The 12166-nt window shown below is 40.7% G+C and overlaps 1 protein-coding gene across 2 annotated transcripts in view; it reads right to left on the bottom strand.

Annotated features, from left to right (window-relative positions):
- Positions 1 to 12166, bottom strand: part of ATP7B (ATPase copper transporting beta) — a 110245-nt gene that overhangs the window by 96474 nt on the left and 1605 nt on the right. The gene's annotated exons all lie outside the window — the stretch shown is intronic.

The raw sequence follows: 12166 nt of genomic DNA, 5'->3' as shown, positions 1-12166 counted from the left end.
CACAGAGTAGCCCTACCAGCAAAATTCCAGGAGATGGGCAGGATCAGAAAACACAGCTCCTGCCCACCCCCACCTCCTCAAGGTGGCAGCAGGAATCTGCAACCTGATACTACCACAAATGCACCAGCAAAGGATCACGTCATCAAACACCATGAAGAACTACATTGACACTTCAGAGCAGAAAGAAAATTACAAGTCTCCAGAAACCAATCCTGACCTCACAGAAATTTACAATCTAAATGACAGAGAATCCAAAAGTTGTCATACAGAAACTCAACAAGTTACAAGAAAACTCAGGAAGACAGTTCACTGAGCTCAGGAGTAAAATTAACGAGCAGAAGGAAATTACCTTTACATAATAAAGGCCATATATGACAAACACACAGCCCACATCATACTTAATGGTGAAAAACTGAAAGCCATCCCTCTGAGAACAGAAACAAGACTCTCGCCACTCCTATTCAACATAGTACTAGAGGTTTTCGCCAGAGCAATTAGGCAAGAAAAAGAAAAAAAAAAAAAAAGGCATCCAAATTGGAAAGGAAGAAGTGAAACTCTCGCTGTTCACAGATGACATGATTCTATATATAGAAAACTCTAAAGAATTCACCAGAAAGCTATTAGATATAATCAACAACTACAGCAAAGTAGCAGGGTACAAAATCAACTTACAAAAATCAGTTGCATTTCTATACACTCATAACAAAGTAGCAGAAAGAGAAGTCAAAACACAATTCCATTTACTATCGCAACAAAAAAAATAAAATATCTAGGAATAAATCTAACCAAGGAGGTGAAAGACCTACAACTGAAAATTATAAGACATTATTGAAAGAAACTGAAGAACACATAAAGAAATGGAAGGATATTCCATGCTTACAGACTGGAAGAATAAACACAGTTACCCTGTCCATATAACCTAAAGCAATCTACAGATTCAATGCAATGCCAATCAGAATCCCCATGACATTCTTCATGGAAATAGAACAAAGAATCCTAAAATTTATATGGAACAACAAAAGACCCCGAATATCAAAGGCAATCCTGAGAGAAAAGAACAAAGCTGGAGGAATCCCAATCCCTGACTTCAAAATGTACTACAAAGCCATAGTAACAGCAGAGTACTGGCACAAAAATAAACAAACAGATCAATGGGACAGAATTGAAAGCCCAGAAATAAAACCTCATATATGGACAGCTAATTGCTGACAAAGGACCCAAGAACATACAACGGAGATAGGAAAGTCTCTTCAATAAATGGTGTTGGGAAAACTGGACAGTCACATGCAAAAGAATGAAAGTAGACCATTCTCTTTCACCATACACAAACATTAACTCAAAATAGATATAGATCAAAGACTTGAAGGTAAGACATGAAACTGTAAAACTCCTAGAAGAAAACAGAGGCAGTACACTCTTTTTTTGAATACCATGTCTACTCAGGAGAGGGAAACAAAAGAAAAAATAAACAAATGGGACTAAATCAGACTAAAGAGCTTCTGCCAGGCAAAGGAAATCATGAACAAAATGAAAAAACCCACCAACTGGGAGAAAATATTTATAAATCATATATCTGGATAAGGGGTTAATTTCCAAAGTATATAAAGAACTCACACAACTCAACAACAGAAAGACGAACTACTGGATCAAAAAATGGGCAGAGGATATCAACAGACAGTTTTCCAAAGAAGATTACAGATGGCCAATGGGCACATGAAAAGATGTTCAACGTCACTAACTATTAAGGAAATGCAAATCAAAACTACAATGAGATATCACCTCACACCCACCAGAACAGCTATAACTAACAAGATGAGAAATAGTAAGTTTCAGAGAGGATGTAGAGAAAAGGGAACCCTCATACACTACTGGTAGAAATGTAAACTGGTACAGCCACTATGGAAAACAGTGTGGAGATTTCTCAAAAAATTAGAAATAGAAATAGTATACAATCCAACTATCCGTTACTGGGTATTTATCCAAAGAACATGAAATCAACAATACAAAGAGATCTCTACACCCCTGTATTCATTGCAGCATTATTCATAATAGCCAAGACATGGCAGCAACCCAAGCGCCCATCACCTAATGAAGGGATAAAGAAGATGTGGTATATATACACAATGGAATACTACTCAGCCATAAAAAAGACAAAATTGTCCCATTTGCAATAATATGGATGGACCTTAAGGGTTTGATGTTAAATGGAATAAGCCAGACAGAGAAAGACAAACACCATATGATTTCACTCATGTGTGGAAGACAAACACATGGATAGAGAACAGATTAGTGGCTACCAGAAGGGAAGGGGGTGGTGGGCGAATGGGGTAAAGGGGCACATAAGTATGGTGACAGATAAATATTATAGACTATTGGTGGAGAACATGATGCAGTCTATACAGAAACTGATAAATAATAATGTACACCCGAAATTACACAATGTTATTAATCATATGACCTCAATAAAACAAAAAAAATTAAAAACTATAAAAAAGAACCAAATGGAAATTCTGGAGTTAAAAAGTACAATAATTGAAATGAGAAAATTACTAGTGGAGTTCAACAGCAGATTTGAACTGACAGAAGAATTAGCAACCATGATGAGAGATCAAAGAGATTATGTAATCTAAGAACAGAGAGAAAAAAAGAACAAAGAAAAATGAACTGAACCTCAGAGAAATGTGGGACACCATTACCCACACCAACATACGTGCAATGGGAATATCCGGAGCATAAAGAGAGAATGAAATAGGGACTGAAAACTTCCCAACTTAATGAAAATAAAAATAACCTACACATCCAGAAAGCACAAATGAACTTGAAAGACACAAACAGACTGAATATAAAAGAATGAAAAAAGATAATGTCGTGCAAACGGCAACCATAAGAAAGCTGGTGTAGGTCCGCTAATATCAAACAAAATAGACTGTAAAACAAAAAAAATGTTACCAGAAACAGGCACATTTTATAATGATAAAAGTCAACCCACCAAGAAGATATAAAAATTATAAACATACGCATTTAACAACAGAACATAAAAACAGGGGCCAGCCCTGTAGCCAAGTGGTTAAGTTCTTGCTCTGCTGCAGAGACCCAGAGTTTTGCCAATTCAGATCCTGGGCGAGGACATGGCACCCCTCATTAGGCCACGTTGAGGCAGCGTCCCACATGCCACAACTGGAGGGACCCACAACTAAGAATATACAACTATGCACTAGGGAGATTTGGGGAGAAAAAGCAGAAGAAAAAAAACAAAAATACATGACGCAAAAACAGAAATGAAAAAAAAAAGAACTCAACAGTAACAGTTGTAGACCTCATTACCCATTTTCAATAATGGACAAAAACTAGGCAGAAGATCAATAAGGAAATACGTGATATTATGATTTCCAAGAAATATTTATTTGGTCTTCATCCCTGTTTCTGGCACAGAGCTCCTAAAACCCTTGGAATATCCTAAATTGATGGGAGCAATAAAGGTGTCTTTTGTTACGTTAATAAGGGGACTTTAGGAAAGCCCCTAGGTAACCTAAGGATGGGGGCTGGTTGCCAGGGGAACCAAGCCTGAGATTAGAGGGTTGGAATTTTCAGTCTGACGCCCTGACCTCAGGGGAGGGAAAACGGCTGGGGGTCAAATCAATCAGTAATGGCAAATGATTCAATCAACCAGGCCTTTGTAATGAAGCCTCCATAAAAACCCACAAGGACTAGGTTTGTAGAGCTTCCAGGTTGGTGAACATGATGAGGATTTTTGGGCTGCTTAATTTTAAATGAGGATTTTTAGGCTGGTTACTTTTAAAACTACAGATGAGAAGCAGGCTCCAAGGAGTGGAATTTGCTTGTCCCTTTGTTGGGAAAGATTTATATTTCTAAGGAAAACCTCTATCTGTGAAGATGCCTCCCTCTCTGTGCCAGGAAGAAGGGGGATGGCCTTATCTCTAGAAACTCTTAATCAATGCCAGGGGCAAGAACTTAAGTTGGTTACTGTCTGGCAACCTCATTTAACTTGACGCACACCCCCCCCCCCACCCCACCCCCAGCAAATCCTCCTTTGTCTTTAGCTGAGGATAAAATCCAAGCGGTGACTTCTGCCATTTACTCAATCCGGTTTGATTCTTATCAAAAATTTGTGGGACCGCCAAACGGCCAGACCCTACAGGCACTGATACCATTTTAACTTTTTTACATATTCTTTGTCTTGTAAAGAGATAACTCACATACCTATGCCTTAAATTTAGCCTTACTCTCCACCCAACTTTGCAGCAGAAGCAGCAGCAGCTCTGCCTGCCCATGGGTCCTGTCCCCATGCCAGCGGCAGCAGCAGCAGCTCCCCATGCCAGCAGCATCTCTGACTGCCCGTGGGCCCAGTCCCCACGCAGCAGCCTGACTGCCCATGGGTCCTGTCCCCATGCTATTCTATTCTCTAAATAAAAGAGCACTACTCCCAGATCTTGAGAGTCCAAGAAATCTTTCTTTCGACTCCTCGGCTCACCAACCCCGCATCAAACACATGTAGATTTGAGGAGAGTTCTGGGCCCAGAGGGAGCATGGAAGCTCCATGCCCCTTCCCACATACCTTGCCCAAAGCATCTCTTCCATCTGGCTATTCCTAAATTATATCCTTTTAAAATACATTAGTAATCTAGTAAGTAAAATCTTTCTCTGAATTCCGCGAGACATTCTAGCAAATCAATCAACCCCAAGGAGGGAGTTGTTGGAACCTCCAATGTACAGCCAGTCAGAAGCACAGGTGAAAATGTGGACTTGCAAATGGAGGGGTAGGGGGGCGCAGTCTTGTAGGACTTAGCCCTTAACCTGTGGGAACTTATGCTATCTCCAGATACACAGTATCACAATGCAGTTAAATTGTAGGACACCAAGCTGGTGTCCAAGAATTGCTTGGTGTGGGGAAGAAAACCCATGCACTGGAATTGGTATCAAAATAACAAAACAGAAGACATGAACAACACTAAACCAACTAGACCTAACTGAAATCTATAGAACCCTCTACCCAATAAGAGCATAATATACATTCTTTTCAAGTGCACATGGAATATTCTCTAGGATATATCATACACTAAGCCATAAAACAAACTTCAATAGATTTTAAAAAATAGGAATAATGCAAGTATGTTCTCTGACCATAATAGAATCAGAAATCAGTAACAGAAAGAAATTTGGGAAACTCACAAATCTGTGGAAATTCAACACCACACTCCTAAATAACCAACGGGTCAAAGAAGAAATCAAAAGGGAGCTTAGAAAATGAAAATGAAGACACAACATACCAAAACTTATGGGATGCAGCTAAAGAAGTGCTTTATAGTTATAAATGCCTATAGTAAGAAGGAAGAAGGATCTCAAATCAATAACCTCATCTTCTGCCTAAGAGACTGGAAAAAGACTAAATTAAACCTAAAGCAAGTAGAAGGAAGGTGTATTAGTGTCCTAGGACAGAAATAACAAAACACTACAAATTGAGAATTAGAAACTTACTCTCTCTCAGTTCCGGAAGCTAGAACTCAAGGTTTTCCTTCTTGGGATCTGAAGGAGAATCTGTTCCATGTCTCTCTCCCACCTCCTAGTGGCTGCTGGCAATCCTTAGCATTTATCACTCTAATCTGTCTGTGTATTCACACGGCTTTCTCTTCTCTCTGTCTTCACATGGTGTTCTTATAAGAATATCAGTGATTGGATGTAGGACCCACCATAATGCAGTATGACCTCATCTGAATTTAACTAATCAGACCTGCAAAGGTCTATTTCCATATAAGATCACATTCACAGGTACCAGGGCTTAGGACCTCAAGGTCTCTTTTAGGGGACACAATTCAACCCATGACAGAAGAAAACAAAGATTACAGTGGAAATTAATGAAATAGAGAATAGAAAAACAGAGAAAATCATCAAAACCAAAAGCTGATTCTTTATCAACAAAATTGACAAACCTTTAGCTAGAACAACCAAGAAAAAAAAGAGAGAAGACTCAAATTATCAGAATCAGACATGAAAGAGGGATTACTACTACTGATCTTACAGAAATAAGGATTATAAAGGAATACTATGAACAACTGTACCCCAACAAATTAGATAACTTAAATGAAGCAAATTCCTAGAAAGACACAAACTACTGAAACTGATTCAAAAAGAAATAGACAATCTGAATCAACCTATAAAAAGTAAAGATATCAAATTAGCATCAAAAAATTTCTCAAAAAGAAAGGCCCAAGCTCAGATGGCTGCAATACTGAATTCTATCAAACATTTATTAAGAAGAATTAATATCAATTTTTAATACAGTGTTCCAAAAAGTAGGCAAAGGGAACACTTCTAAATTCATTCTATGAGGCCAGTATTACCCTGATACCAAAACCAAAAGCATCGCAAGAAAACTACAGATCAATATCTTTTATGAATATGGACACAAAATTTCTCAACAAAATAGGAGGAAACCAAATCCAGCAACATATAAAAATGTTATATGCCATGACCAAGTGGGATTTGTCCCAGGAATGCAAATTTGGTTTAACATCCAAAAATCAATTATTGTGGGGCTGGGCTGGTAGCATAGTGGTTAAGTTCGAGGGCTCCATTTCAGTGGCCCAGGGTTCACGGTTTCAAATCCCAGATGCAGACCTACGTACCCATCAAGCCATGCTGTGGAGACTCCCACATACAAAATAGAGGATGACTGGCATAGATGGTACCTCAGCAACAATCTTCCTCAAGCAAAAAGAGGAAGATTAGCAACAGATGTTAGCTTAGGTCCAATCTTCCTCACCAAAAACAAAAGAAAGAAAGAAAGAAAAAAATCAATTACTATAATACACCATATCAACAGAATAAAGAACAAAAGATACATGGTCATCTCAACAGACACAGAAAAAGCATTTAACAAAATCCAAAATCCCTTCATGTTAAAAGTACTTAACAAACTCGGAAATGGAGGGAACTTCCTCAATGTGATAAAGGGCATCTATGAAAAACCCGCAGCTGACATCATACTTAATGGTGGGAGACTGGAAGCTCTCCCCCTAAGATTAGGAACAAGACAAAGATTCCTGAAATGTTCACAATAGGCAAATCTATAGAGACAGAAAGTAAATTAGTAGTTGCATAAGCCTGGGGATCATGGGGAGATGGGGAGTGACGGCTAAAGGGCACAAAGTTTCTTTTTGAGGTAATGAAAATGTTCTAAAATTCACTCTGATGACTGCACATATCTGTGAACTTATGGTATGTGAATTATATCTCAATAAAGGTTTTTTTAAAAAAAATGTAGTAGGCCATTAAAATAAGAATTAGGGAGGATATGGCTTTGGTATTCACAGAATCCTACACAAAAGAGGTCTCAGGAGAGTCATGAAGCAATAGGAACAGAAGCAGATAGACCAGGAGACTGCTCATAACTGCAAAAACCCACAAACCACCCAATATCCTTCAGGGAGAAGGCATAAACCATGCTACATTCCCACAACATACATGGCACAGCAACGAACCTTAGAACCCTAATGCCTAGTGAGGAACGCTAGTCCCAGAAGACTAAATACACTATGACATCATTTTTATAAAGCTCAGAAACAATCAAAATTAAATAATGTATTGTTCAGGCATTGATACATGTGATAGAACTTAAAAAAATAAAGCTAAGTTAACAACAAACACAAAATTGAGGATGGTGGTTGCCTCCATAGTGAGTACTTCTATGGGTGACAGAAGAAGATGAGGAACAGTTGGGAAGACGCCATGGCATTGATAATACTCTCCTTCTTGGGTCAGGTGGTAGATTCACAGGCATTCTCTATTTTATTATGTGTATGTGTGTATATATATATTTAATATCCAATAAACATAAAATAATGAATGAAAAATCTTAAAGTGAATGAAGGAGTGAAAACAAGCAAAAAACAGGTCGAGAGGAAGGGGCAGAGCTCAAGAGCACTGTAAGAGGAGATGACCTTGAAAAGAAGCCAAGCCTGTTCTGAGTGAGACTAGCGATACGGGAGTAAAAATAGATTGCAAATCTAAATAAAATGTTGGGAGAAGGGGCATTAGAGTAGGCAGAAAGTTGAAGAAAATCACACACAATGGCACCCATTTTCTGGAGGTGTCAAGAGAAGTCATCTGTGGAGAACAAGGGAAGGCAGACATTGAGCACAGGGCTTCTAAGAGCCACACGAAGAGCAAAGAGGTGAAAAGCACTTGCAGGCACAACTGAGATTGGAAATAAGAAACTGCTAGCAGCATCAACCCCGTGGTTGCCTGACTTTCCTTAGCGATGCTGTCACTCTGCTGTAGGAAAGAGAAGGCAGTTTCTAGCACTGAGGCTGCGATAGCAGGATGGAGGCCACGGGAGCCCACGGGGTGGGTGAAAACCAAGCAGACTGTCAGGACAGGGAAAAAGGGGCTGCAGATTCAATAATAATGATATACTCAGTGATAGACAGCTTTTAAAGCTGTTCAAAGAAAGGACAGCTGTTAGCACCACCTGGTTTAGAAAATGAGAAAAAACACAGAAAAGAGAGACTGGAATGAAATACGTGAAAGATGTTCATGTTAGTTATCTCTGAGTTGCATGAAATTACTTTTTATTTCTAAAAGTTACTAACTAGATGTAGCAAAAGCAAACAATGAAGGAAGTTTACAATATGCTAACAATGGTCATCCTAACAAAAGTAAATTTTCCCCTTTTGGTCTTTATTTTCCAAACTTTTGTTATGGAGTTAAATTACTTTTATAATATTTTTTTTTTAATTTAAAATGTTTCTAATGCCCAATACAGAGTGATTTTTATTTTCTGGAGGAATTGAAGCTTTGACAAAAGTGCTACATTCTGAAACCAAGGATTTCACAATTATTGGTGTTTTTAAAGTCTTATCTGCTATGTTAGTTACATCACAAATAAAAAGTCTCTCTGCTTTGCTCTCTACTTTATCTGATCGACCTTTGATCTGATCAGATTTTCTCCTTTAACTCAGTAAAAAAAAAGTCTGAACAACAAAAAAAGTAACAGACATTCCAGGATTTCACGTGGCAAGGATTCCAATCCTATAGATAAAAGCAATATTGCCCACACTGGAACATGGACATTTCCTTGATACCTAAGCTATGGTAGCAGTGAACAAAGTCATGTCCCTGGGCCATCTCTACCTTTGCAATGGAGAAGAAAATGTTGGCCAGATAAGGCAGCATTTAAAATCCAGCTCTCTCACCCTGATAGCTTATTACCCAGTTACTCATGCACCTGCTATGCTCTGTGTTGTTGCTGTTAGGACTACCACTGGCCTCTGGCACTCCGCACACTCAGAGTCTAGAGGGCCTTTCTCGACAGAGAGGACAACTCCACAGGGAATGAGGCAGAACAGAGCCGACTGCCAGCTCTTTTTCAGGCTTTTCAGCCACCTTCGGTCCGGACGTTCACAACTGTAAAGGGCCTCTCGCTAGTCTCCAGCAGCTCCATTCCCAGTTCACCCCCTTCTTTGGAAGAGCACCTCAGACTGTTTTCCCATGCTCAAACTCTCTAGTCTGTGGGATGAAGTCCAAACTTTGGGCCTGAAAAACAGGGCCTTCACAATCACTTCTCCAGCCTGGTGAAGCCACTCATAGCTCCCTAAATGCATCTTTTCACTCCCATCCTCGGGGCCCTTGCACATGCTGGTCTCTGCCTATAACATCCTTCCTTCCATTCTGTGTGCTGAGCCAAAGACTGCTCCTCCTTCAACACCTCACTTCCACACCACCTCCTCTTGAAGTTCTTTTCCAATTCCTTCCTCCCAGGAAAGGCCAACCATTCTTGCCTGTGAATGCCATACTGTCCCCTCCCACCTCTGCTCCAGCACCTATGGCGGTCAGTTCCAAGAGCATGGAGGCTGACCTCTATTCATCTTTGCATCCCCCTGCTTGGCCAGCACACAGGCAAACAGAAGGTGCTCCATGTTTGTGGACCGAAGGCTGAATGACCCAGGTCGTGGACCCCAGGTCAGGGCCACTGCTGCCCCACGTAGAGGCCTCTGAAGAGAAAACAAAGTGGGGGGATCATGCTTTAACTCATTCACTCAAGAGTAACTGTGGTACATCTATTACACACCGTGGAGATATTTTATAAATGATACAAACCTGGTCTCCACTTTCAAGAAGCACAGAGTTGCAAATAAAAGGGGGACATTCAGAAAAGTTTAAATAATCACAACAGGTAGTATTGATGAGGATTTTTAGGCTGCTTAATTTTAAAATGGCTTATGATGAGGATTCTTAGGGTGGTTAGTTTTAAAACTACAGATGAGATTCAGGCTCCAAGGAGTGGAATTTGCTTGCCCCTTTGTTGGGAAACATTTACATTTCTAAGGGAAACCTCTATCTGTGAAGATGCCTCCCTCTCTGTGCCAGGAAGAAGGGGGAATGGTCTTATCTCTAGAAGCTCTTAATGGGGAAGGCAAGAACTTAAGTTGGTTGCTGTCTGGCAATCTCATGTAACTGGTTTAGGGTGGTGGCGTCTAACCTTTCTAACCTTTACTTAATCCGATTTGATTCTTGTCTAAAAGTCATGGGATCACTCAATGACCAGACCCCACCTGCACTGATACCATTTTAACTTTTTTTTCATGTTCTTTCCTTTGTCTTGTAAAGAGATGAATCATATACCTATGCCTTAAATTTAGCCCTAACCCTCAACTTGGGGCAGCAGCAGAAGCTCTGACTGCCCGTGGGTCCTGTCCCCACGCACCAGCTCTGCCTGCCCATGGGTCCTGTCCCCATGCCAGCAGGGGCAGCAGCAGCTGCTCTGCCTGCCCATGGGCCCTGTCCCCATGCCAGCAGGGGCAACAGAAGCGGCAGCAGCGGAAGCTCTGACTGCCCATGGGTCCTGTCCCCATGCTACACTATTCTCTAAATAAAAGAGCACTACTGCCAGATCTTAAGAGTCTAAGAAATCTTTCTTTCGACTCCTCAGCTCACCGACCCTGCATCATTTCGACCAAGTGTCAAGTAAGTTTGGAAGAAAATATACATCTGAGAAAAGTCCAACAGACCCAGCTAGGACTCAGTCCCAGATCTGCCTCTATAGGACCTTGGGCAAGTTACTTAACTTCTCTCTGCCTCAGTTTCCCCATCTGTAAAGATGATGAACTCTGACCTCACGTTCTGCCACTTCCCCTCCTTCCCTCCGCTCCACTTCCTACTTCCCTCTGGCTTTCTAACTATTCCTCAAATAATCAGGCCACTCCTGATTAAGACCTTGACACCTTCTGGTTCTTCAACCTAGATCACTTCCTCCAAATTAGAATCATTCAGTTCTCTATTCAAACGCTACCTCCTCAGAGAAGAATTCCCTAACTACCTGGTTAAAATAGTATCTCCCCCTCCCATGTCATTCCTAATGCCCCTACCCTGATTTATTTACATCACAGCACTTATCAGTACCAGAAATAAAACTATTTGTTTACTCTTCTCTTCCCCTGCAACTCTACTAGGCTATACATTCCTCGAGGGCAGGGTCTTGGTCTTAGCTGGATCCCCAGGGCCTAGAATGCCTGGCACATAGTAGACACTGAAAAAATATTTGTTAAATAAATGGTGGTAAGAAAATAACACCTACAGCAAAGGGCTTTGAGAGGATTAAAAGAGTGCGTATAAAGACATACACAGTGCCTAGCACATAGTAAGCTCAATAATGTTCGCTAATAATCAATGGAATCCAGAAGAGGGTGAGGTCAACAGGGACACAGGCAGTTCCAGAAAAGTTTCCAGAAGGCAGGTTTTGAGCTTGATCTGGAAGGATAAGGACTTTCCTAAAGGGCAGAGGGGTGGGGCCATTGCAGGGGTACAAGGCACCCCTCCCCCACGTGCCCTCCATTAAATGCAGAGTCATCACACTAAGAATCATCTATTGACCAGCGTCCCTCTGCCACCCATTAATCCACTTCTCTTTTATTTTTATATCATCAGGGCCTTACATGAATTTCACTACAAATGAGGAGGTAATGTTATCAAATTAATTTCAGAAATCTGTAGAAAAGGCACAGCCTACTCTTTGGACAAGCAACCCAGCCTAGGTGTCTATCCTAAAGAAATACTCAAGTATATCAGCATTAAAAATCACATATCAGGGGGCCGGCTCCGCGGCCGAGTGGTTAAGTTCGCGCGCTCTGATGCAGCAGCCCAGGGTTCG

Source organism: Equus asinus, chromosome 11, assembly GCF_041296235.1.
Source record: "Equus asinus isolate D_3611 breed Donkey chromosome 11, EquAss-T2T_v2, whole genome shotgun sequence".
NCBI lineage: Eukaryota > Metazoa > Chordata > Mammalia > Perissodactyla > Equidae > Equus > Equus asinus.
Note: the sequence above shows the minus strand (reverse complement) of the source record. Positions and strands in the feature narration are given on the sequence as shown.